The 26,042-nt window shown below is 44.0% G+C and overlaps 1 protein-coding gene across 1 annotated transcript in view; it reads left to right on the forward strand.

The window, feature by feature from the left end:
- The first annotated feature begins 11,303 nt into the window (after window positions 1-11,303).
- The window catches only part of SH3TC2 (SH3 domain and tetratricopeptide repeats 2), an 86,727-nt gene continuing 71,988 nt past the window's right edge, over window positions 11,304-26,042 (forward strand). Inside the window, exon 1 of the mRNA XM_053200546.1 lies at window positions 11,304-12,150. The gene's annotated coding sequence lies outside the window, so the exon portion shown is untranslated. The remainder of the gene's footprint in view (window positions 12,151-26,042) is intronic.

Below are 26,042 nucleotides of genomic sequence, written 5' to 3' on the forward strand. Positions count from 1 at the left end.
TGGACCGAGTGGGTGGACATGACGGGTTCCACCAGCCTCCTCACATGTGTCCCTCCCTCCCCCTTTATGAGATTCATTTGGGACAATTGTTTATCATCTCCCTTCCCCACTAGAATCTTAACTCGTTGAGAGTATGGCCCTCGTCAGGTGGGTTCACCACAGGGCCCCCCATCCCCAGAACGTTGCCTGGCACATAGGAGGTCTCAGTAAATATTTGTTGACAGAATGCCCCAGGTCTTTTCTGGATCTACTATTGTACAGCCCTCAGAGCAGAAGGTCTGGGAATCGCCACCCTGAGGTCGTTCCCCATCTGTGGCAAAGGCAGGTATGTGGCCTCCCGGCTCAACCTCACTGGTTCCCCCAGTTTTTGTATGGCCAACTGACTCTTGCCCAAAGTATTATTATTATTATCTTTGTAATTAGTTCTTGCGGGTGTGGATTACAGAAACCTATATTCTGATTTTTTGGTCGTGAGTAATGCCGTGGGGTGGGGTTCTTCACAGTCCCCTGACTCCTTCTGTCACCTTCTGAACTTAATTCATGGTCACAGAAGCATGACTTTTGAGTACAGAAAAACAAGATTGGGAGACTCCCTGATCCCTGTCTATAGAAGGACTCTGGTTTGAGCATGTGTAGAATCAAAACGTGGGGAACACTCACACCCCAGGCTTATGGACATGCAAACAGTCGGTCACCGAGGCTGAGCCACCTGCCCTTGGACACGCAGCATCTCACGGCGGAATTGGACCAGTTCCCCTCGCTCCTGGCTTGGGTCCGTGTGAGAGTGAATCAGTACACAGGAGTCCGGGATGTCAGGGCAACGGTAGGTGACCACCCGCTCAAAACTAGGGAAAGAGTATCTTGCAGATAAATACAACATTTCCTGCCTTATACAGGACTAAAAAAATTGATATGGCTCACGATCCCAAGACACCACAGTCCTTAAGGAATCATCAGATAAATCAAAGGGTCAGCAGTTTTTGAAACACATTTTGGTAGCTTGTTAGGGTTTTTTTCCAACAGGCAGAGAATAACCTTAACTTCCTCACAGCAGGCGTCAAAGTTCTGTTTATGTCAGACCAACTGAGATGGTCGCAAAATGCAGATTCCCAGTTTCCTGGTTTTCTTGCTCTGCATTTGAAATGAGTATCCCAGGTGGTTCATAGACCACCTTTGCTACTGAAAAAGCCAGGGGCCTGGAACAGCTTTGAAAACATAGAAAGTGATCACTAAATACACGATTCCAAAAGATCTCTTTAAATTTGCATGTACTTTCTCTTTAAATTTTCAGATTAGAATTCCTTATTCAATTCCTAAGTTTCATGTAACTTGCTAGGTTCTAATGCTTGGAAAAGTTTTGTCCCCCCCGCCCCGGGAGCAGGGTCAGGTAAGTTAAATAGGTAAAATTAATAGGACTGTTCAATAAACATATTTAGTTATCACCCAAAGCCTCAATGTTCAGAAATTTTCAGATAACAGGATATCGTCAAATAAAACCATAGCATTCATTCATTAATTCATTCACTCAGTACGCATTTATTGAGTGTCTACTTTGTGCTAGGCCCCATGCTGGCTGCTGGGGATACAACAGGACAGACAAGGACCTGCTCTCCTGGAGCATAACTCCTACTTGGAAGAGGGGTGGTAGACAATAATTAAGTTAGCAAAGTATGAATTAGGCAAACCCAATGGTGGCTTGGTTAAGAGTCTGGGAGCCATTTCCAGACTGGCTGATTTTCAGTCCTACCTGTGTCATTTAGTATCTATGTGACTTTGGGTGAGATACTCTATGAGCCTCAAATTCTTCATCTGTAGAATAGACATTAATATGGTATCCACCTCATGGATTATTGTGTGTATTAAAATACTCAGTGTAATGCGTAGCAAATGAACACGACGTGTGCTGAGTTTTAGTATATCCCTCACTTATACCTGCCCTCAGAGACATTCTTGTCATTTTCTACTTATGCAAACCTGTTGGGCTTTTCCATAGAGTGATGGCCATAAAAATATGTCTCAGAATTTTCCAACTACAGGGAGCTTGACTGATTGGTTCTTCTTGTCTAGGGTTCTTTTTAATAATATATGCTGATGAATCCAGCTCTTTGGAGAGAACTTTGGTCCACTCTACCAGCCCCAAATTGCTGTTGGGAAAACAATCTTATTTTTCCTGCATCATTATAAAGATAGGAAGAAAAGAGTTAAAAGAAGCTAAAAAAAAAAAAAAAAAAAAAAAAAAAAAAAACCTATACCCGTGAGGATGTCCACAACAATCGGAGGCAGCCAGGAAAGACGCAGAAGGAAGCTGGGGGTGGGATTCCCGGTGGAATTGGCTGTGAAAGTCATCAGGAAAGCAGAATCTTGGCTCTGTCCTTGCAAGAGAATGAAGCCGAAAACTGCAGAGCGGAGGGTCCCTTTGTTTGGAAGTTTGTTTTGAACTTTGAGACTCCAGAATGGAGATAAACACGTCTCACTCGGAAACAGGCAAATGCTCCTGGGTGTTGGAAAGCCAGGTGGGAAAACCACTGGGAGACAGATTGTCCACCTTCTTCGTGGGATGGAAGAACTTCCCCCATTATGCTTCTCTTCTGCTCCAAGAGCCCCTCTGTCTTTCGACTTCCGGTCCCCGACTGGGGTGGTTTCTAGCTTTCTTCCCCATATTCTGACCCTCTCAAGGCTCTCCCTGACGAACCCAGCCCTAGGCTCCCCAACTTTTCTTCCTAGTTGCCCTTCTTTCACTCTCATCCGGCTGCACCCCACATCTCTCTCCTGCCCGGGAGCCTGTGCCTCTCACCGCACTGCTGTGTGCTCCTGTCCATTCACGAATACCCCCTCACTCACCCTTATCTGGACACCACATCCTTCTGGCCTGGGAGATGTGGCAATGGTGGGAAGAGGTGCTTATGATCCAGTGATTTCTACTTGCCATTCTTAGACTATTTGAGTATCCCACCAAGAGTGAGTACTTTAATTTTTATTTTTCGAAAATAATATGTAGTTGTTAGCGAGAAGAGGCAGATTATATGTGGTAGCGGGGGAGAACGTTCAGGGTATGTGGTTAAATAAGCAAATTGCAGAAAAATATACTCTGTACTTTTTTTTTAGGGTGATGTATATTGGTGGACCTATGTGTTATGTAATCTATAGAACATGTAGAATATACATATCATATAACATAGTTAAATCATTTTTCCATAAATGGGATCCCATATAGGTACCACATGTACCTATCTCTATATGACGTAGAAAAAGACATGGGAATACACACTCATAATTATCAGGCTCTTGGATCAAAGTAACTTTTTGGATTATGTAGTCTTTTTTATATTTAACTTTTTTTTAACGCTTTTATTTATTTTTGAGACAGAGAGGAACAGAGCATGAATGGGGGAGGGGCAGAGAGAGAAGGAGACACAGAATCGGAAGCAGGCTCCAGGCTCTGAGCCATCAGCCCAGAGCCCGACGCGGGGCTCGAACTCACGGACCGTGAGATCGTGACCTGAGCTGAAGTCGGACGCTTAACTGACTGAGCCACCCAGGCGCCCCCTGGATTATGTAGTCTTAACAAAATCACTTGGACAAGGGTAAGCTTCTGTGCAGGCACTTATTTGAAGAAGAACTAAGGTATTCTTTCGTTTTCTGGTTCATTCATTCGGTTGTTCCTTCACTTTACACCTTCTAATTGTCTATCCGCGCCAGGAACTGTGCCTGCCAGAAACATAGGGGAGGAGACAATACACACACAAACACGTAGACTTATAATTGCAGTCTGTAAAGCACGTGAAGAGGGGCTGGGAGTAGACATTAAAGACGGGTGTCTCTCTCAACAGGTGACATTCGAGCTGAACTGAAGAAGCAGGAATAGCCATCCTGGTTTGGCGGAGGGTTGTGGGGAAGGAGCGGGTGCAGCACTAAAAAAAGAACGTCACAGGTCCAGGCGGAGGCAGGACCGGATGCAGGTGGGGAGTCTAGAGGCTTCTTTGTGGAAGAGCTGAGCCCAATGCACATGGTCAAGACCACGTTCGGCATTAGTGAACCTGGGTTGGAAATGCCCTACGAGGCTGGGAGGTCAGAGATCCTGCTTACAGTCCTGATGCAGCGGGCTGTGAGGAGGCCTGGGGCCGTGGGGTAAAGTGGTCTGGACTGGAGTCCTGACTACTCTTCCTTGCTGTGTGACCTTGGGCAAGTGACTTAACCTCTTTAGGCTAGGTAGGTTCTTTGTGGTTGAAGCAGGGGTCATAACACTATCTACTTCACTGTTAGCGTCTGCAGCGATGACAGGCATCACGACTTAGCACTTTGCTGTTGTTTACCTCGGAAGAACCTGGCTGATTTGGAGGTGGCTCTCTGGGCCTGAGTTTTATAAGTGGAGGATTGGACCAGATGAGTCCTGAGGTACCTTTTACTCTAGTGTTCTTGGCTCTAAGTATCCGAGTGACCTATGGTTGGAGTTTGGCAGAAGATCTGACCATGTTCCAGGCTGGTGTAGAGACCTTTGATCCCCCAGGGGCACCACTAATTTGTGCTAAGCCTTAGGCCCTGAGCAAAGAGTCGACTTCCCACCAGGAAATGGTGCTTTGCGTGGTGCTCCCGGACCTGACTCCCTGTGCGCGCCCTTTTCCTCCCTGGGGGGAGCTCCCAAACTGCAATGGAATTGGCAGGACACGGGCCTATTTTTCTGGCCAAAACAGTTTGGTGATGGAGCCATGCTTTTCCCCTGGTTCCTTACATTGTTTTGTGCAAAAATGTTTAAAAAATATCAAAGGTGTCCCCCAGGTCTTTGGGAAGCTTCTGGGGGGGGGTGGGAACAAAGGAATTGGCTTTGAGATCAGAGTATTGGGGGCTGCAGTGCTGGCTGCGGGGGAGCTCTGGCCAGACGGTTCCACCGCAGGGTTCTGCTGAGGCCTTCTACTCACATCCGACCACAGCCCGGGCCTCCTTCCTGACAGTGGCCCTGCCAGCAGAAGAGGCTGGGGTGGAGCCAGCTCCGGATGGGAGGGTGGGAATTTGGTAGATCTGGGAGCTGGACTGAGCCCTGCCATTCCCTTGGCCAGGCTTCACTGGGCTCAGTTTCCTTATTGGCGTCTCAATGGGATGTCAGTGAGCCTTATAACCCCTCCGTCCATTTGACAGTTAAGAGACAGTCTTACCCATTATTCACTGACCATTTCTCTTCTGCCTACAGTTCTGTTTGTAGTGCCCTCTCCCGCTGTGTCTCCCTTGAATGACGCCAGTCATTTCCTCAAGATGCCCTCAAGTCCTGTCTTCTGGAAGCCATCCTTTGAGCTCCTCTAGCACTGACTGCCCAGGCCAGTCATCAAGGGACCCCCTTCACCTCCTGCCCCCACTCCCTTTGGCTCCCCGCAGAGGGGGTCCCCAGCCTTGCTGTGAGGTTGTCCATCTGGGAACTTGGCACACGCTATTCCCTACACCTGCTTTGCTCTTCCCTGCTTCTTTGCAAAGCTGGAAGCTCCTCTTCCTCTAGGTCTTTGCTTAATTGCTACCTCCCTAGAGAGGCCCTGCATGAGCAGCTAGCCAAAGTATCCCAGAGAGTATCTTTAATTAATGGGTGGAGTAAAATTCTCTCAGACAACACGGACTTACTCATCTCAGAGTCCAGTTGAATTAACTGCCCTGCCCTCCTACCCCGAACTTGGCTTGCTTCCCTCTTGATTCACTTGGCTCCTTAAGACCTAAGTCTATCTCTGAATATGGTCTTCCACTATATCCTGCAGAGTCTGCCAAGGGGGCACCTGTCCCTTAGGCATTCAGAATTATAAGCGGGTCTTCACGGCGGCACAGCTGGGAAGTACAGAGAAATGGACTAGCAGTCAGAAGACCCGAGTTTTGGGTTTGCCCTCGCTTCCTCGCTATGTGACCTTGGGCAACCAATTCATTCTTGTTGTCTGAGTCTGCTCAGCTGTAATGAATAACAGTTGCCATGAAACATTATCATAATATGTACTGTAATTATCCCTTCCCTGTGTATATCTCACGGTAGTTCCAGAGATGAAATGAGAAACTGTGTGCTTTGTGAACTCCGGTCTATGCAAAGTAGATGGTGATTATTTTCCCCTCATCTCATTACAAATTAGCCACTCCGGCTCAGTTATTTACACAGAATTTGTGGGAAGTAACATCATATCCCCTGATATCCAGGAAGGCCCTGGTAAAGGGCAAACAGAAGTTCGCGGTATGTGTGCACTAGTCACTTCCCCAGGAACACCATTAAAGCACAGTGCACTGTTGGGAGTGGCGTTGAAATCCACAGGCCTCCTGCCAGTGCCTCATAACCTCTGAAAGGGCAGCACACCTCTACTTGTGAGAAAGTCCCACTGTTCACTCCCTGGCATTGGGGGAGTTTTAGGTTGCCCCCGCTGGGAGAGTTTTTAGAGCCCATCGAAACTAAGTCCCTCCTTCTACAGAGTCCCAGTGGCGTCCAGGGAATAGGGCAGTGACAGTAAGGCAAGGTCTGTGGGGTCTAGATGCTCCCTAGGTGCTTAGACATTCCCAGAGCAGATTCTGCTTCCGTTCGGGGATTGCCTCTAAGAGTAGAGTCCTCCCCTCATCACAGAAGAATCCCCACATGGTGGACAGAGAGGAAATTTCACTGCAGCGTGATTGTCTTTGTGATACAAAGGGAACTGGAAACGGTTTAAATGCCAGTTCAGAGGGAGGCGAACAGCGACGTATCATACTAAGGAATATGACACGGCAAATGAGCAAAGCGAGGTGAGTGCTGACGTCAGAACTTGGAGAGCTGCTCAAGACCTACTGTCTGGTGGGGACAAGGACAGGCTGCAGACCAGTATATACAATGTGCCAATGTGCCACAAGTTATTCGAATGAACACATAGAAACCACACTATCTTTCATAGGAGTGCATTTTAGGACGTTTGAGATGGGCTGGAATAATAATTGTATTTAGGTCCAGGTGAGAGAGAGCTGGGGAACTGAGCCGATGGCCAGGATTGGCAGAGAGGAGTCTTTCCTTTTTTAATTTTTTTAAAAAATTTTTTTGAGAGAGAGAGGGTGCAAGTGAGCGAGGGGCAGAGAGACAGGGAGAGAAAGAATCCCATGAGGGCAGAGAGGGAGAGGAGCGGGAATCGCCCAAAGTGGGGCTCGAGCTCATGAACCATGAGATCATGACCTGAGCCGAAGTCTGTTGCCTAACTGACTGAACCACCTGGGTGCCCCTGGAGGAGAGGAGTCTTAAGGGGACACTAGCCTTAGGGACCATGTTTCGTTTCATTTCATTTTTTTAAATAAGGAAAATGTATTCATGAGTTCTTGTGGGATCAAAAATTAATAATAGTGGTTTTTAAAATTAGCCTTGGACTCTATTGAGCCCTTCCTCTGGGCTGGCAGGACTCATTCATGACTGACTAACTTTGTATGAGTCATGGCGCCTACTAGGGAGGGATGGGTCCACTTCCCATCTCCATGCTGTCTGGTCCGTCTGGTCTTGGGGGCTCCCTCGGCCTTTGGAGGCTTGCCCCACGCCATACCCTGAGTGTGAGCTCGGCAGGGCCGGGGTCCTCCCAGTGTGGCAGGGTCTTCTTGTAGCTGACCTGGTGGGTGACTCAACATGAGAGAAGGGTCTGCATAGCATAGTTGATGCAGAACTATAACAACTGTGAGCCTGGACACTCCAGTCCGAATCTCAGTCTTGCTTCCACCTCCTGGGGTCCTGGGGCAAGTGCTCCCAGCCCAGCTCCACGCCTACCACCTTCTCCTTGTTGATTCTATTCTGGCCCCACCGGCTTCCTTTCTGGTCACTCTGCCTCCCTTGCTTGCCTCGGGTGTTTGGGGTTGCTGTTCCTTTTAACTAGAACGCTGTTCCCTCTGACTGCCACATGACTGGCTACTTCTCAGGGGTCAGATCTCATCTCTAGCGAACGCCAGTCCCTCTCCCTTCACACAAGCTATGTTACTTCCCCCGGGAGCATGGAACATCACCAGAATTCTGTTGTAGGGCTGGGTCGTGCCCTTTTGCAGACCGGGTAGCCCTCTGGAAGGCAGGTGCATTAGGGACAAGCACCTGTCCGGTCCTTCTCTGTAGTTCGAGTACCAAGAATGGTGTCTGGCATATCGTAAGTGCTCAGTAAAGAGTACGTGAATGAATGCATGAGCTTCGCAAGCCCAGCGAGAATGGTGCCCTGGGAGAAGAAGGATGCCAAGCTTCCTTCCAGTCCCTTGCAGGCAAGAGTCAAATCCTTGAGTGAGGCAGGAGTGGATGGAGGAACAAGCCCCATGGCTCCCCTGCCTAAGTCGGTTGCTATAAGGCTGAAAGTGTGGGGCCCTTATTTAATGCCCAGAGGCTTCGGTTTGCTCATCTAGAAGACAAAGAGGTTGGACTGGATGCTCCTTTTCTGCTCCAAGCTTTTACTATGCTATAAAATATAAATGGTTTGGGTCCACATGCTCAAATCAAGATATATGCTTGAATACCCTTTCTTTAATATGCCCTTAATATCGGTTTGTGTGTCCCCTCCATCCCCCACCCCCCACCCCCCCGCCGCCATTTTCCTCTTTCTCATAAAAAATGGAATGCAGAACGTGCGGCCGCGTGGTCTCTGGTGAACTGTGATCCGGAGCCCTTGATGCAAAATTCATTATTGAATCAAAGACTACATTTTTCTCTCCTCATTTGTTTCTTTGCTCTCCAAACAATTTTGAGCTTTGATGTCTTTATTGGTGTCCTTTGGCCTTTGAGCAGAATGAAAATGCGGTGTATCTAGTCATCGGGCTGTATTCTGAATAGGACTAAGCCGGCACGCAGAAGAGTAGGGAATATTGGTTTCAGAACCCCTCTGTTCAGGCACATGGAGCGGGGAGTGGGGAGGGTCAGCTCCCGACTTTCCACACAGCAGAAAGGAGCTGGGTCAGCCTGGTCTCTGGGGCCAGGTTCTGATTTTGGTACTCAGGCTCTACTGCTGCTTGGACAGGGAACTGAGCGGGTGCCCTTGATTTGGAGGCTGGAGACCAAAAGCATGAAAAAGCCCCCTTTAAGTGAAAGCTTGCTGTGGGCCAGACGCTGTGCTAAGGGCTTGGCATGTTACCATCTCACTTAACTTTGATTCTTCCCAGTGCCCCATGAGATAGGAAGTGTTATTCCCTTTATTATTTCAAATGGAGAAACTGAGGCTTAGGGAGAGTAAATCAAGTATCCAAGCTCGTGTAGGGGAGCTAAGATTTGCACCCAGGCTGTCTGACGCTAGCCTTTCCTACTTCCAAGACAGTACACGCATAGTGAAGGATGCTGTGCAAATCCTGGAGTGCAAGTCTGGCTTTGCCAGGACAAGGTGCAGCTAGTGATAGGAATCCCTAACATTCAAGCTTCTCATCCAGATTGAAAAAGTAGGAGTGACCATCAGAGTGCTAAAGAAAGATCGTTATAAGCATGTCAGGTATCATTCATTCCTTCAGTAAACCCACAAGCACTCCTCTGTGCAAGGAGGATGTATATACTTTGCTGTCCCAAAGAGAGACCCCCTATAGAGACATCCCTGTCCTCTTACAGGGGCTAACAGTCACTTGACATCTGAGGGGGTGAAAGCTGAGAGATTTTGTGTAACCGGTCCATTCCATCCAGCTTGTCCACGACTTGTCCATTCTGTCCAGCTTGTCCACCTTGTCCAGAGTTGGAAGGCAGGCCCACCACTGGATGCCTCAGGCACCAAGACAGCAAGACCTCTAAGGTCCAATATGAAAGGCTGTCCACCACCTTTTTCTTTCCCCTGATCTGTGGCAATATTCAAATAATCATTCAATAGATTGCCGAAGATATGGATCAGGGTGCGTGGATTGAATAGGGCCGGGTTTCTTGACCCTGGTGCCACTGACATTTTGGGCGGGATCATTCTTGGTTGTGGGGCCTGTCCTGTGCACTGTAGGATGTCTAGCGGCGTCTCTGACCTTGGCCCACCAGAATGCAGTAGCCAGCTGTGACAACCAGAAAGGTCCCTGGTTATCGTCAAATGTTCCCAGGAGGCAAAATTGCCCCTGGTTGAGAACCACGGGAACTGAGTGACAACAAAACAAAATAAAACACTCACAAAAATTCTTTCTCTGCTGTAAGTCAATGGTGGTGTTGCATATGTGGGACTCACACATATCAGAGGATCAGACCCCCAAATCTCGTAATAGTGAAAATAGTCCTTGGAATGACTTGGAAGCCTGGAGCTATTATAGGATCATAGTTTCTACAGGTTAGGTTCAGGTTAACTGACAGGCTTTAAGGGCCGTATATAAACAAAATGTGTCTTTAAACACCAGAGTTACTCTCAGTGGGGAGATGCTCAGCGTGAAAGATAAGGAACCAAGGGGTTTGCAGCTCCATTTCCGCCATCTCAAGCTAACTGGAGGCCTCCGTCCAGGGAAAGCATTGGCCCTGGGTGACATGGGCTGTGGCCTTACTACTTAAAGTGTGGGCCATAGACCAGCAGCCACTGGTCACTTGGGAGCTTGCCAGGACATGCAAAAACTTGGGCCCTCCCTCAGCCCTACAGTATCCGAATCTACATTTTAGTAAGATTCCCAAAGGGCTCGTTTGCATTTTAAGGTTTGGGAAAGTAGCAGTGTATGGTATTAAAACACTTTAAGAGTTGAGAAGAGCTCACCTATGTGTTTAAAACGTTTTGTCTCACTTTTGCTGACTGTGCTTGTAAGTGTGCGGGTGACGTTTGTCTGCTTGTTTGCTTCAGCGCTATAGGAATGTGGTTCTGTGTAGGTTGGAAGCATCTGGACTTTATCATTAGGCAGAATTGTTGAAGACGGATGTGAGGTTGGTGCTGTGGGGTGTGTGTGTGTGTGTGTGTGTGTGTGTGTGTGTTTCTGGTTTATATTATTTTATACGTTTTAAGTGATGAAGCTCCTGTTTGTGTATTCCCTGTCACACACGCCTGTACCCCCATATGTGAGAAAACTCGTCTCTGCTTATTTCTAAGACTATTAGAAATAAGACCTCAGAGAAGTCAGCTGACATGTTCCTCACACAAAGGCCTGCTGCTTCGTGGTGCAAGGATGTAAGGAGTCGCTGACTTCGGACGAGCTTTACAAACAGGGACCTGTTGTACAATCACAGGGTGGTGGTGGCGATCGCTGCACCTGCAAAGAATAAAAAAAGGTCACCGCGGTGGATTTTCTCTGTAGCTCAGATGCTGTGTCTGTACTGCCCCCTGCTGGTTAAGGCCCTTCGGGACACAACGCGCTTGGCCATGACTTTTCTCCTCCTCGTCCTCTTCTCGCTGTGCCTTCTTCCGCTTATTTACGGCTCCCGAACGGGGGTGGGGGGGTGGGGGTGGTGTTGAAACTCCTATTTGTCACTAGTTCCAGGCCTGCTGCTTGCACAGGCCTCTTTTGGCCCAGATGCAAGTCTCCCCAGGAAGGACATCTGACCTGGGCTCGTTGGGCGGAAGGATTCCTCCTTCCCTTGCCCTTTGCTGAGTCCGATGATTGCAAAACCTGAGTGTCCCTGGAAGATAGCTGGACTGAGGAGACATTCCTTTCCCTGGGAGCGGTGGGGAGTGTCCGTCCTGGGCTCGTGTCCTGACACACCATCCTATCCCAGCTTGTTCACTAGGGAACCTGATTTTCAAGCCTGAGCTTATTGGTGTTAGCACGTTCGCGGAAGCACACTGAATTGAAGGTCCCGGGGTTTGAGTTCTAATGCGGGCTTTGCCACGGGATTGCCTAAAAGGGTTGAAGAAATGATTTAGTCGTTATGGGCCTCAGTTTCTTTCTCTTTAAAGTGGGTTGGAGGAGAACAAGCAGGAATGGACTCCTGCGCTGCCAGCCTCCCAGGGTGGGGCTCCCGTCGCCCGCCCCTTGACCCCAGGCTGGCTGTGGGAGCCAAGAAATAGGAAACTGACACGTTGAAAGAGCATCAGCTGTCCCGGGTGAGGTCACAGCCGGCCACTGGTGACCTCTGCCGGGTCAGCAGGTCAGCAGCCCCGCCCCTCCCGAGCTGCGGCCGCCAGGTCCTCCCCTGACCCTCGGCAAGGGCACGATGCTCATCCGTGCAGAGGGAAGCCGGGAGAACACCTCGCCCGTCCGTGGCATGGTAATCTGCTACCATGTGACAAGGGCTCTCCAGCCACAGATGCTGCTTCGCCTTTCCTGCCAGAGTGACAGGCACTAACCGGAGTGGTAAGGACGGAGCCCCGGAGTCCCACTGCCCTGGCTCGAACCCCGGCTCTGCTGTGCCCATGTCATCTGAATGAGCTGGGGCACGTCATTCAGACTCTTGTTTCCTGGTCTTTAAACGGGGGTAATGTTAATATAGCTTTGGTGGAGTGCTAGGAGGACTCAGGGAAATTCTTTTTCTTTTCTCCCCTCCCTTTTGTTTTTTACTTTGTTGACAGGAAATTTATTCCAGGGATCCATGTAATATAAAAAGAGTTCTCGTCAGGAAAGTATAAAATTTGAAATAAAGCATTAGTTATAAAAACCAAAGAGCCGGGCATCTTGATGTAGAGGGTGGTGTAGGAAGTGGGTGAAAGGTGAGTGCTCTTGGACTAGGGCTGTAGGTGAGTCTCCAGGAGGGGGCACATTGCCAGGTGGGTCTTTGTGAAAGCAGGACAAACTTTACTCTGAAAGTTCCCTAGGAGCTTGGATCTGGGTCTAGGTCATTCGTTGCTCTATCCCTACTGCCTTGGAGAATGTCTAGCACAAAGTAGGTGACATATATATATATATATATATATATATATATATATATATATATATAAATTTCACTCTTCTTGTATTTTTCTTTCGTTCATCACTTTTGTTTCCAGCTTTATTGAGATGTAATTGACATATAACATTGTATTAGTTTTAGGTGCACAACATAATGATTTGTTACACGTGTATATTGCAAAATGATGACCATAATACATTTCATTGACGTCCATCACCTCATGTAGTTACAATTTTTTTTTCCATGATGAGAAGTTTTAAGATCTTTCTTAGCAATTTTCGAATATACAATACAGTATTGTTGATTATATCACTATGCTATATGTCACATGGCTAGGACTTATTTATCCTGTAACTGGAGGTTTGTACCTTTTGACCACTTTCCCCCATTTTGCTTACACCTCACCTTCTACCCCTGGCCACCACCAATCTGTTCTCTGTTTCTATGAATTTGGGGGGTTTTTTTGGGTGCCACATATAGGTGACATCATTTGTCTTTCTCTAAGTGACTAATTTCACTTAGCAGAATTATCCCACAAGGTCCATTCCTGTTGTTGCAAATGGCAGAATTTCCTCCTTTTTTAATGGCTGACTGTTATTCCATTAGAAATGTATATTTGAGGAGTGCCTGGGCAGCTCAGTCAGTTAAGTGTCTGACTCTTGCTTTTGGCTCAGGTCATGATGTTATGAATCGTGGGTTCGAGCCTCACATCGGGCTCTGTGCTGACAGTGCGGAGCCTCCTTGAGATTCTCTCGTGCTCCCTCTCTCTCTCTGCCCCTCCCCTGCTCCCACTCTCTCAAAATAAATAGGTAAACGTAAAAAATATATATATATGTGTACATATATATATTTAAATATATATTTGCTAATACATAGATTAACAAAAACTAATAGCAAAAACTTACTGGAGATATATGTATATATAAAAATATATATATAGTATTTATGTGCTATATATATGTGTATGTGTATATATATATATATACACATATATGTAATATGGGTCTTTTCCTTATTCATCTGTCAGTAGACACTGAAGTTATTGTAAATAATGCTGCAATGAGCATGCGGTACAGATATCTCTTTAAAGAGTGATTTCATTTACTTCAGGTAAAGACCCAGAAGTGGAATTGCTGGATCATTGTTGCTAGTAGTTCTATTTTTAATTTGTTTACTTCTATTTTTAATTGAATTTGTTTACTTTCATACTTTTTTCCATCGTGGCTGTAGCAGTGTGCATTCCCACCAACAGTGCACAAGAGCTTCCTTGCCTATACACCCTTGCTGAGACTTGTTATCTCCGGTCTTTTCTCGAACAGCCATTCTAACAGGTGTAAGATATTGTCTCACTGTGGTTTTGATTTGCATTCATCTGATGATTAGCAATGTTGAACACCTTTTGATGTACCTGTTGGCCATCTGTCTGTCTTTGGAAACATGTCTATTCAGTTCCTTAGCCGATTTTTTAGTCAAAGCGTTTGTGTTTTGCTACTGACTTGTGTGAGGTGTTTTTTTTTTTTAAATATTGTTTTGGATAATAACCCCTTATCAGATCTGTGATTTGCAAATATTTTCTTCCATTCCACAGTTGCCTTTTCATTTCGTTGATGGTGACTTTTTTCCCTCTGAGTGCATAATTAATGCTCAATACGTGTTTTTATTATTAATGTTCAGAACAGAGCATAGCACCTAGACCGAGTAGGTAGCCCAGAGATGTTTGATGAATATATGACAACTGCATGAATGAACTGGAAACTAGGAACCATGTTCTAGCTCCATTTCTGCCTCTGACTTCCTTTAACAACAAGTCTACCTGCTGACTCTACTGGCCTTCTCCAAACCTGCCTCTAATTTCCTATCTTAGCATTTTTCCAAGTGGCTTTTCCTCTGTCTGGAATGCTCTTCTCACTTGTTTCTGCTGTCACAATTCTATCCTTCAAGATGCAAATGACATGCCCCCTGCTCTGTGAAGCTTTCTGTGTTTCCCCATCTGGTAGTGCTTCTCCCTTCTCATATTTCCAATATATTTCATTGTTGGTGGTTCCCAAATTTATATTTTCAGTCCAAATCTTTCTTATGAGCTCCAAACTGGTATATTCAAACGTCTACTCAGTACCTTCATTTGGATGTCTAATAGACTCAAATTTAATATGTCCACCACCCACCCACCCACACTGCTAAGTTAGCTCTACTTGCTGGCTCTCCCCTCTCAGTTAAAGGCAACTCGATCGTTCTAGGTGCTCAGGCCAAAACATTAGTCATCCCAATGCTTGCCTTTCTCTTACATCCTACTCTTAGTCCATCTGGAAATCCTTTTAGATCTTCTTGGAAATATCCAGAATTAGAACACTTCTCACCACCTCCACTGTTACCACCATGGTCCAAGTCAGGGCCAAGGGACTCCACCCCTGCCCTTCCCTCACACACAATCCATTTCTACAGAGCAGCCAGAGTGGTAAAATCTTGGTAAAATACAGGTCAAATCCTCAGTCTCCTGCTAGAAGTCCCGTGGTGGCTCCACATTTCACTTAGAGCAAAAGCCAACATTCTTGAAACACTCTATCAGGCTTTACAAAACCTCACACCTCTCTGACCTCATCTCCCACTGCTCTCTCTGTCCTGGACACTCTCATCTTGTCCCCCAGATTCACTCTTCAGCCTTTTCCATCCCTCTCTCTTCTCCGGGAGACTGGTCATGGGAATCTTCAAACCTTCACAGTCTTTTGGCTTGTAGTTGGATCAGTCGATGGCAGGCGCTGGTGTGGGATGGGGGAGATGGGAGCTGAGAGAGACCGGGGTAGTTAGTCCTCTCTTTCCTTCCCTGCCAAGCCTGGTCGTGGCCATAACTCTGTTCTTTTACCAAAGACCACGTCTGTCAGTAAGGCTCCTATAGCCAGCCTTCTCCGGGCTCTGGGGATCCTGCTCTCTGCTGACCCCTTCTGGCCAAGGAGTGCTATGGCTCACTCTCCAGGGCCTGACCTTGTTGCTTTACCTTACCTCTGTCCACAGCTTTGTAGTCTTTATACTCAACACTCTTCAGTGACTCCTTTGAAGATGCTCTCTGCTTCCTGCCTAATCTTGATTGATCCTTTCCCCGGGGCTCACTTTGTTCAAGCAACACTTTTATGATATTGTCATTTGTAAGAAAAAGACACATTTGTCATTTAGATGATCAAAATATATTTCTCATATATAGTTGGTCTTCATCCAGGGTTCAAACTCTTCAAACCCTTGGAATTCCCTAAGTGTTGAGAGTGATAAAGGTGTCTCCTTTATGTTAATGAGGTGGCTTTTGCAACTAACCTAAGGATGGGTTGCCAGGAGAACCAACTATGTGATTAGAGGGTTGAAACTTTCAGTCCTGTTTCTGACCTCTGGGGAGGGCAGAGAACCTAGAGGTTGAATCAATCGCCAGTGGCCAATGGTTTAATCAATCATGACTCTGTAACGAAGCCTCAATACAAATGCAAGCAAACAAGGTTTGGAGAGCTTCTGGGTTGCTGAACACGCGGAGATTTGGGGAGAAGGGTGCACCTAGAGAAGTTGTGGAAGCTCTGTGCCTTCCCTGCACCCTGGGGGCTCTGCACTGGCTCTTTCCTTTTCTTGGCATGCCCTTCTTCTAGATGTCTATGGATCCCTCCTTCATGTCTTTAAGTCTTTGCTCAGTTGTCACCTTCTCAGTGATCATGTGTCTGTGTTCTGATAAAATTGCAGACCTTCTACCCTGGCAATTACACTTTTTTTTTTATAGTACGTATCATATAACTCATTATGGTATTTATTTATTTATTTGTGATTTTCACTATCCTTATCTTCTCACTAGATTATAAAATCCTTGAGGGCAAAGATTTCATCTGTTTTTTCACTGATAAATCTCTACTGCTAGAGTAATGCTTGGTATATAGTAGGTGGTAAGGGCCTGTTTGTTGAATGAGTCAATGTTTCCCACTTTGTTCTCAACAGATCCTAAGTGTATAACCCGAGTGCCTATGTCATTACTCCAACTAAAAAGTAAATATCCAAGAGGAATAATTGACATTTATACCCGAAGTTGCAAGGCAAAGGCCCTTAGGTTGGACTTGGCCTACAGCCAAGTTTTTTTATACTAAGGTATTGGTCCACACAATGTTTCAAGTACTATTTTGATTTACCTTTCCAACATTAAAAAATGGAGGATATTTCACTTAAAGATGTGGGTTTCTGGTTTCTAAGCCAAAACAGAACTCCTGGTCATATTTTACATCATGTTACTCACTCTGGAACAGCTGAGTAGGGCTTTTCCCCTTAGACTGGACATGTCCTCTCCTGTGCTTCAGGGCTGTACCTTTTCCTGTTGTTTCCCTGACACCCTCAAAAGCTGAGTGTCAGCCAGCCACCTCCACTTATCTACTCATCTGCTTGGCTCTTGTGAACATAGAAGTTTGCAACTCCTAATGGTCAAGTATATACCAGGGAGGCATAACTGTTTGATGATGATGATATGCTAATGATGATGTAGAAATACAGATAGAATTTGCACTTTTTCTATTCTTTTCTCTTGTAACTTCTCTTCATTTACTTGTTCTATCAGTGTTGATGTCTTCAAATATAATTGTGGACTTGTCTTTCCTTTTTTTTTTAGTTACATCATGTTGCTTTATGTATTCTCCAATTCTGTTATTAAGTGTGTACATATTTATGGCTATGTGACTCGTGAAGAAGACCTGGAATATACCAGAGGAACTGAAGGACACTGAGGACGCGGTCTACCAACTTGTGGTCGATGACCTGAAAGACACTATCAGCCAACCTGACTTAATTGACATGTGTAAAACCTAATAACAAAATAAGCATTCTTTTCAAATACACATGGAACATTCACCAAAGTAATTCATATGCTGGCCCATGAAACTAATACCTGCAAATTTATAAGGACTTAAATAATACAAAGCATGTTCTTTGATGACAATAGTGTTAAACTAGGATTGAATAAGAGAAAGATACAGCAAAAACTGTAATTAGAAATTTAAAAACACACTTCTACATAATCTGTGGATCAAAGAAGGAATCATGAAGGAAATTCTAATGTATTTTGAATTAAACAAATGGAAACACAACATATTCAAAAAAATGTGTGATGCACCTAAAGAAATGCTCAGAGGAAAATGTATAGAATTAATTACTTATAAAGAAGGAAAGTCTCCAACAATGATCTCAGCTACCACCTTAAGAAATTATAAAAGGAAAGCAAGTTAAACACAAAGGAAGCCGAAGGAAGGAAATATAGAGCAGAAATCAATGAAATAGAAAACAGGAAAATAATAGAGAAAAAGCTATTGAGCCATAACTTACAAATTTCTAGTCAGTCTGATCAAGGAAAAAGAGGAGAGAAGATACCGATTACCAATATCAGAAATGAAAGAAAAGACTTTACTATACATCTTACAGGAATTAAAAGATTATGAACAACTTTACACTAATACATTTGAGAACTTACACGGAATGGAAAAATTGCCTGAAAGACCCAAACTCCCAACGCTCACTCAAGAAGAAATAGTCTGATCAGTGCTACATGGTGGTGAATTTTTCCAAACACGTAAGGAAGAAATAATACCAGTTCTAGAGAAATGTTTCCAAAAAATGGTAAAGGGTAGAACATTTTCCAACTTACTTTATGAGGCCGATCCTAACATGATACCAAAACCAGACAAAGACCAAGGTTTCATGAAAAGTAATCTAAAGCCCAAATATACCTTATGGACATAGACAGAAAAGTCCTCAGCAAAATGTTAGCAAATCAAATCCAGCAGTATATTAAAAAAGATAACACAAGTGGGGGATGCTAGGTTGGTTCAACACTTGAAAATCGATCAATGTAATTTACCATATCAGCAGACAAGGGAAGAACATAATTATTTCAATGATGCAGATGAAGCATTTTAGCAAAATCCAACATCCATTCATAATAAAATCTCTCAAGAAACTAGGAGCTACAAAATAGAGAAATCTGTTCATAATGTCCCATTGCCTGAAGTCTTACACCCTTTCTATTGTTCAGATCCCCTGTCACTCGAGCACTCTGCCAGCTTCCCAAACCAGCATTCATTCACTCGTTCATTCACTATCTGTCAGTATCGACTGTGTGGAAGGCACAGTAATAGGCACACAGTTATAGGCTCTGGGGGACACAGCTGTGAGCAAAATAATAAAAATTCTCTGTCCTCATAGAGCTCTCATTCTAACAGGTAATATCAGCTCCCCAGAGCTCCCTGCACTTTGCTCAGTGGCCTTTCACTCCCTCACACTAGTCCTATTCCCCTCCTGGCACAGGGCCTCTGGGAGACATGCTGGTCCCTCTTGAATTCTTTTCTCTCTCATCTTTGTCTATGTAACTTTTACTTATTTTTCAGATGGTAGCTGAAGGGTCCCTTCTATAGGGAAGCCTTCCTTGATTTCCCTGGCTACATGCCTCCTCATGTAAAAAAAAAGTTTATTTATTGAGAGAGAGAGAGAGAGAAGAGAGAAGAGAGAGTGTGTAGGGGCAGAGAGAGAGGAAGAGAGAGAGAATTCCGAGCAGGCTCCGTGCTATCAGCACAGACTCTGACACGGGGCTCGATCTTATGACCCGTGAGATCCTGACCTGAGCCGAAACCAAGAGTCAGATGCTTACCGGACTGAGCCATCCAGGCACCACCCTCCTCTTTTATATGTGCTTATTGTACTTCCCTTCCTCCCCGTCACAGCCCTTCTTGCATAATCATTTGTGGGACACTTTGGCTGACCTCTAAGTGACTGATGGATCATGGGTTCTGTGAAGGCACGGGCTCTGTTTTCACTCAACAGTGTCACTAGTTCCCAGTGCAGAGTAGGGCCTCATTCAATATTATATAAAAGAGTGAGCTTGTGCCTTCATCCAAGACTTGATTAGATTTTGGCCTGGAATGGACTGGCATGAGAACTGGACGAAGAACGTGCTCAAAAAAAAGCATCCAAGATGGGGATAACAGGAATCCTTGGGCACCATTGGTGAGAATGTAAATTGGTGCAGCCAGCATGGAAAACTGCGGAGGTTCCTCAGCATATTAAAAACAGAAATACTGTGTATGGTCCAGTACTTCCACTGCTGGGTATTTACCCAAAGAAAATGAAAACACTAATTTGGAAAGAGAGACGCATCCCCATGTTTATTGCAGCATTAGTTACAATAGCCAAGATACGGAAGCAGCCCGTGTCCACTGATAGATGAATGGACGGAGATGGGGTATGTAAATGCAGCGGAATATTACTCAGCCATTAAAAAAGAATGAACTCTGGCCGTTTGTGACAACACGAAAGGACCTAGAATGTATTATGCTAAGGGAAATAAGTCAGACAGAGCAAGACAAATACCATATGATTTCATTTATGTGTGGAGTCTAAAAAATAAAGCCAATATGTACACACATACATACACACACATTAGAAACAGACTCATAAATACAGAGAACAACCTGGTGGTTCCGGGGGGGGGGGGCAAAACAGGTGAAGGGAATTAAGAGGCACAAACTTCCAGCTCTAAAATGAATAACTTAGAGGGATGAAAAGTACAGCACAGGAAATATAGTCTATAACATTGTAATAACTTTGTACGGTGACAGATGGTGACTACGCTTATCCTGGTGAGCACTGCATAATGTATAAAACTGTGGAATCACTACGTTGTATACCTGAAACGAATATGACATTATATGTCAACTATATGCCCATAAAAAAGAAAGAAAATAGCACCCGAGGAAGTATTACGTAATTTATTAGTGGCCTTTAAATTAGTCATCAATCTGTCTAACCTTATTTGGATTCAGTCCATAGTTTTTCCATCTCATTTGTGAGATCTCACGGGAGGCTTTTGAAGTTCAGCTCACTATGTCAACTGCATTCCTCTGCTCTGCTGACTATCCAAAACGCAAATGAGGATTGTTTTGTGTAACTAGATTCTGTGCGTACTCCTAGCCTTCACACATTTGGTCCTCCGTCCACTCGTCTGTAAGGTGCTGGGCTCCATCAGGCGATTTCCCAGGTTCCTCCTGACTTTAGGAGCAGGGGCTGGGGTTCTGCATGCACCCCCTTGCCCCCCGATGAGGGGTTGGCTCCCTGATGCTCTTGGGGCCGAGGTGAGACGCTGCGCCCACAGCTCCGGTGTCGCCCAGATCGCTCAGGGAGGTGTTTGCAGAGAGAGGCCGGGTGGGGATCACTTGCTCATTGGCAGGCAAGTCCGTGAGGGCCAAGGCAGTCAGGGGGAAAACAAGCACAGCAGCTTTGATTCCTGGGATGCTCCCTGCCCTCCTCCCCCACCCCGGCCGCCCCCACAGGAACCAAACTGTGTATCTCAATCCTAGAATGTGAGGAATGTGCCAGAGCCTGCTAGGCATGGAGCAATCTGCAGAGAGGCAGGGAGGAGCTCTGCTCCCTGGTCAGAGGCCTGACAGAGCAAGGACTATGGGTCCTGAGGGCTGGGCTGCCCCTCCCACCCTCCCTGGGCCTCCTGCTGCAGCTGGATATCAAAGGCTGCTTTGTGCACTGAGCCGGCTTTCCGTCTGTCCAGTATCTGCTAGGAGGTTGGAGAAGGGCGCTGTTAGGAAGGGCGCCCCTACCTAACCCTGTTCAGGCTGAGGTCCCTTGGTCTCTCAGCCCTGGAGGGATGGTGCAGACAGAGGCCTTTGTTTCTGCGTCCCAGGAAGCAGTCTGTCTATTGGCCCAGAGGAGTCTTATCGGTTTTTCAAAGAAATAACTGTTTCGGTTCATTGATATTCTCTATTTTTTCCCAGGTTAATTGAAATGTAATTGACAGGGTCACCTGGGTGGCTCAGTCGGTTGAGCATCTGACTTCGGCTCAGGTCGTGATCTCAAGGCTTGTGGGTTCGAGCCGCATGTCGGACTCTGTGCTCACAGCTCAGAGCCTAGAGCCTACTTCAGAGTCTGTGTCTCCCTCTCTTCTCTGCCCCTCTCCCGCTGTCTCTCCCTCTCTCTCTCAAAAATAAAACATTAAAAAATATATATACTTGACATACAGCACTGTAGAAGTTTAACATGTACAACATAATGATTTGACTTGTGAAGTGATTATCAGACTGAATTTAAATTAAATGTAATGTCTATGTGTTTGTTCAGTTTCTATTTGATTCCTGCTCTTTCTTATCTCTAGTATTTTCTTTCCTCCGTCTCCTTACTTGTTTAGTTTGCCTGCTTAGATGACCGAGTTGAGACTGTCTTCTCTTCTCATATAAGCATTTAATGTGATAAAGATCCCTTTAAGCACTGCTTTTCCTGCAACCCCCAGATTTTGATAGGTTGATTTCATTGCATTCAAACTATTTTTTAATTTCCCTTCTGATTTCTCCCTCATCCCTTGAGTTATTTAGGAGTGTTTTGTTTAATTTGCACATATCTGGGGATTTTCCAGGTATTTCTCTTTTATTGATTTCTAATTTAATTCCTTTGTGTTCAGAGAACATTCTTGGATGATTTTAATTTTTTGAATTTCTCGACATTTGTTTTTTTCACCTCAGAATATGTTCTTCTTGGTGAGTGTTCCATATGCACTTGAAAAGATGGCCTATTCTGATGTGTTTTGGTGCACTCTTGTATAAATGTCAGTTGGGTCAAGTTGATTAAAATGTTATTCAAGATTTGTATCCTTACTGGTTTTTGGTGGTGGTGGTGGTTTTTTGTTTTGTTTTGTTTTTTGTTTTTGTTGTCTTGTTTTGTTCTGTTTTGTTTTGTTTTTGGTCTACCTGTTCTATTAATTACTGAGAGAGAACTGTTAAAATATCCTGCTAAAGGGCGCCTGGGTGGCTCAGTCAGTTGGGCATCCAACTTCGGCTCAGGTCATGATCTTGCAGCTGGTGGGTTCGAGCCCTGTGTCAGGCTCTGTGCTGACAGCTCAGAAACTGGAGCCTGCTTCAGATTCTGTGTCTCCCTCTCTCTTTGCCTCTCCCCTGCTTGAGCTGTCTCACTCTCTCAAAAATAAACTTGAAAAAATAAAAAAATAAATATAATAAAATATCCCACTCAAACAGTGGACATTATTATTTCTTTCAGATTTATTACTTATTGCTTCATGCATTTTAAGCTGTGTTGGTAAGTACATACACTTTGAAAAAGTTTTTTTTTTAACATTTGTTTTTGAGAGACAGAGTGAGACAGAGCATGAGTGGGGGAGGGGCCGAGGGGGGTACATAGACTTTTTAAAAAGAGATTTTATTTTTAAGTAATCTCTACACCCAATAGTGGCTTGAACTCACAAGCCCAAGATCAAGAGTTGCATGCCCCACTGACTGAGCCAACTAGGAGCCCTGGTGCATACTCTTTGAAGATTGTTAATATCTTTTAAATATGTTATCCTTTTTATTATTACAAAATGTTTCTATTGATCCCTGATCATGTTCCTTGCTCTGAAATTTGCTTTAATCAATATGAGGCATTTCTTTTCATTGGTGTTTGAATGGCATTTCTATTTTTATACTTTTATTTTTAACCTAGTTATATCTTTATATTTATACTTATACATTTAGTTCCCTTTATCCAATCTGGCAATCTTTAAGTGGAGAGTTTAGGCCATTTTCACTTAATGTAATTATTATTGGTTGGGCCTAAATTTACCATCTTGTTAACCTTTTTCTTGTTGTTATTGTCGTTGTTCCATTTGTCCTTTGTTCCATTTTCTTCTTTTCCTGTCTTCTTTTAGCTTGACTGTTTTTTAATGATTGTATTGAATATTAGGTATGCTTTTTAAAAATTTTAAAACACTCCTCATGTAGAATAGAATCATACGATTTCTGCTATCACACTGCCACAGGATTAAGCTAGAAATCAATAACAGAAAGATAACTGGAAAATCCCAAAAGACATGGAGATTAAACAACACACTTTTAATTTTTTTTTAATGTTTATTTATTTTTGAGAGAGAGAGAGAGCGTGTGTGAACAGAGGAGGGATGGGGGGGTGGGGGTGGGGGTGGGGACAGAGGATCCAAAGCAGGCTCTGCACTGACAGCAGTGAGCCCAATGTGGGGCTTGAACTCATGAACTGTGAGGTCATGACCTGAGCTGAAGTCGGACACTCAGCCGATCGAGCCACTCAGGTGCCCTATAAATAGCACACTTTTAAATAACACATGGATTCTAGAAGAAATCTCAAGAGAAATTTAAAAAAATTTTTGGAACTCAATGAAATGGAAATCATAACTTATCAAAGTTTGTGGGATGCAATGAAAGTAGTACTTAGAGGGAAATTTCTAGCATTGAATGCATTTATTAAAAAAAAAGAAATATCTAAAATTGATAATCTATGTTTCCACCTTAGGAAACTAGAAAAAGAAGAGCAAATTAAATCTACAGTACATAGAAGAAAAGAAATAGTAATAATTAGAGCAAAAGCCAATGAAATTGAAAACAGGAAATCAATAGAGAAAAATCAATGAAACTCAAAACTGCTCTTTAAAAAGATGAATACAATATATAAAAAATAAAATAGATGAAGAGAAGAGGGAGGACACAAATCACTAATATCAGAAACAAAGGAGGGGACATTATTATTAGAACCCACAGAAATTAAAGGATAATAAAGAAATAGTATGAACAACTCTATGCCCACAAATCTGACAATGTAGACAAAATGGACTAATTCCTTGAAATGAACAACCTGTCCAAAGTCACACAAGAAGAAATAGATGCTCTGAATAAGCCCTTATCTATTAAGGAAATTGAACTGACGATTAATAAACTTCCAAAAAAGAAAGAACCAGACCCAGATGGGCTCCTGGGCGAATTCTACCAGATGTTTAAGTTAGAAATTATACCAATGCTCTAAAATCTCTTCTAGAGGATAGAAGCAGAGGGAATCCTTCCTAATTCATTCTATGGGGCCAGCATTACTCTAATACCAAACCAAACATAAACATCACAAGAATAGAAAACTGCATTACCTCTTGTGACCATATATGCAAAAGTCCTCAACAAAATATTAGCAAATTGAATCCAAAAAAGTATAAAAAGAATTATATACTATGACCAAGTGGGATTTATCCAGATATGCAAGCAGGTTTAACATTGAAAATCAATGAATATAATCCATCCCATAGAAAAAAAGCACATAGATGCAGAAAAAGCATTTAATAAAATCTAACGCCCATTCAAGATAAAAACTCTCAGTAAACTAAGAATAGAGGGGAACTGTCTCAACTTGATAAAGACTGTCTGCAAAAAACCTACAGGTAACATCATACTTAATTGTGAGAAACTCAAAACTTTCCCTCTAAGGTTAGGTACAAGGCAAGGATATCCCTACTCAGAACTCAGTTTCAGCATTGTACTAGAAGTCCTTGCTAACGCAGTATGGCAAGAAAAGGAAACCAAAGGTGTACAGGTTGGGAAGAAAGACTTAAAACTATCATTGTTCACAAATGACATGATCGTCTATGTATAATAAGTAATCATAGCAAGTTTTCAAAATACAAGTTGGCATATAGACGTCAATTGCTTTCCTAAATACTAACAATGAACAAGTGGAATTTGAAATTAAAAACACAATACCATTTACATTAGCATTCACCAAAAGGAAATACTTACTAACAAAGTATGTACAAGATCTGTATTAGGAAATCTACTAAACTCTGATAAATGAAATCAAAGAACTACATAAATGGAGATATATTCATGTTCGTGAGTGAGAAGACTCAATACTGTCAAGCTGTCTGTTCTCCCCAGCTTGATCTGTAGATTCAATGCAATCCCAATCAAACTCCCAGTAAGTTATTTTATGGATATTGGCAAAATGATTTAAAAATTTATATGGAGTGAGGCGAATGACTCAGAAAAGCTAACACAATATTGAAAGAGAAGAACAAAATTGGAGGACTAATGCTAGCTGAATTCAAGACTTACTATAAAGCTGCAGTAATCAAGACAGTGTGGTATTGGAAAAGATAGGCAAATAGATTAATGGAGGAGAACAGAGAGCCCAGGAAATAGTCTCCCATAAATATAGTCAGCTGATCTTTGACAAAGGAACAAAAGCACAAGAATGCAGCCAAGACAGTCTTTTCAACAAATGGTGCTGGAATAACTGGACATCTGGGCCTGTGTCTGGTCTAGACACAGAACTTACATCCTTCACAATAATTAACTCAAAATGGAGCACAGACCTAAATGTAAAATGTGAAGCGATAAAACTCCTACGAGATAACATAGGAGAAAACCTAGATGACCTTGGGAAGGCATGATCCTTGGAAGAAATAATTGGCAAACTGGATTTCATTAAAATTAATACAAACAAACACCTTGTGCTTCTGTGAAAGACAATGTCATGAGAATGAGAAGACAAGCCACAGTTGGGGAGAAAACAT

Source organism: Acinonyx jubatus, chromosome A1, assembly GCF_027475565.1.
Source record: "Acinonyx jubatus isolate Ajub_Pintada_27869175 chromosome A1, VMU_Ajub_asm_v1.0, whole genome shotgun sequence".
Classification (NCBI taxonomy): Eukaryota; Metazoa; Chordata; class Mammalia; order Carnivora; family Felidae; genus Acinonyx; species Acinonyx jubatus.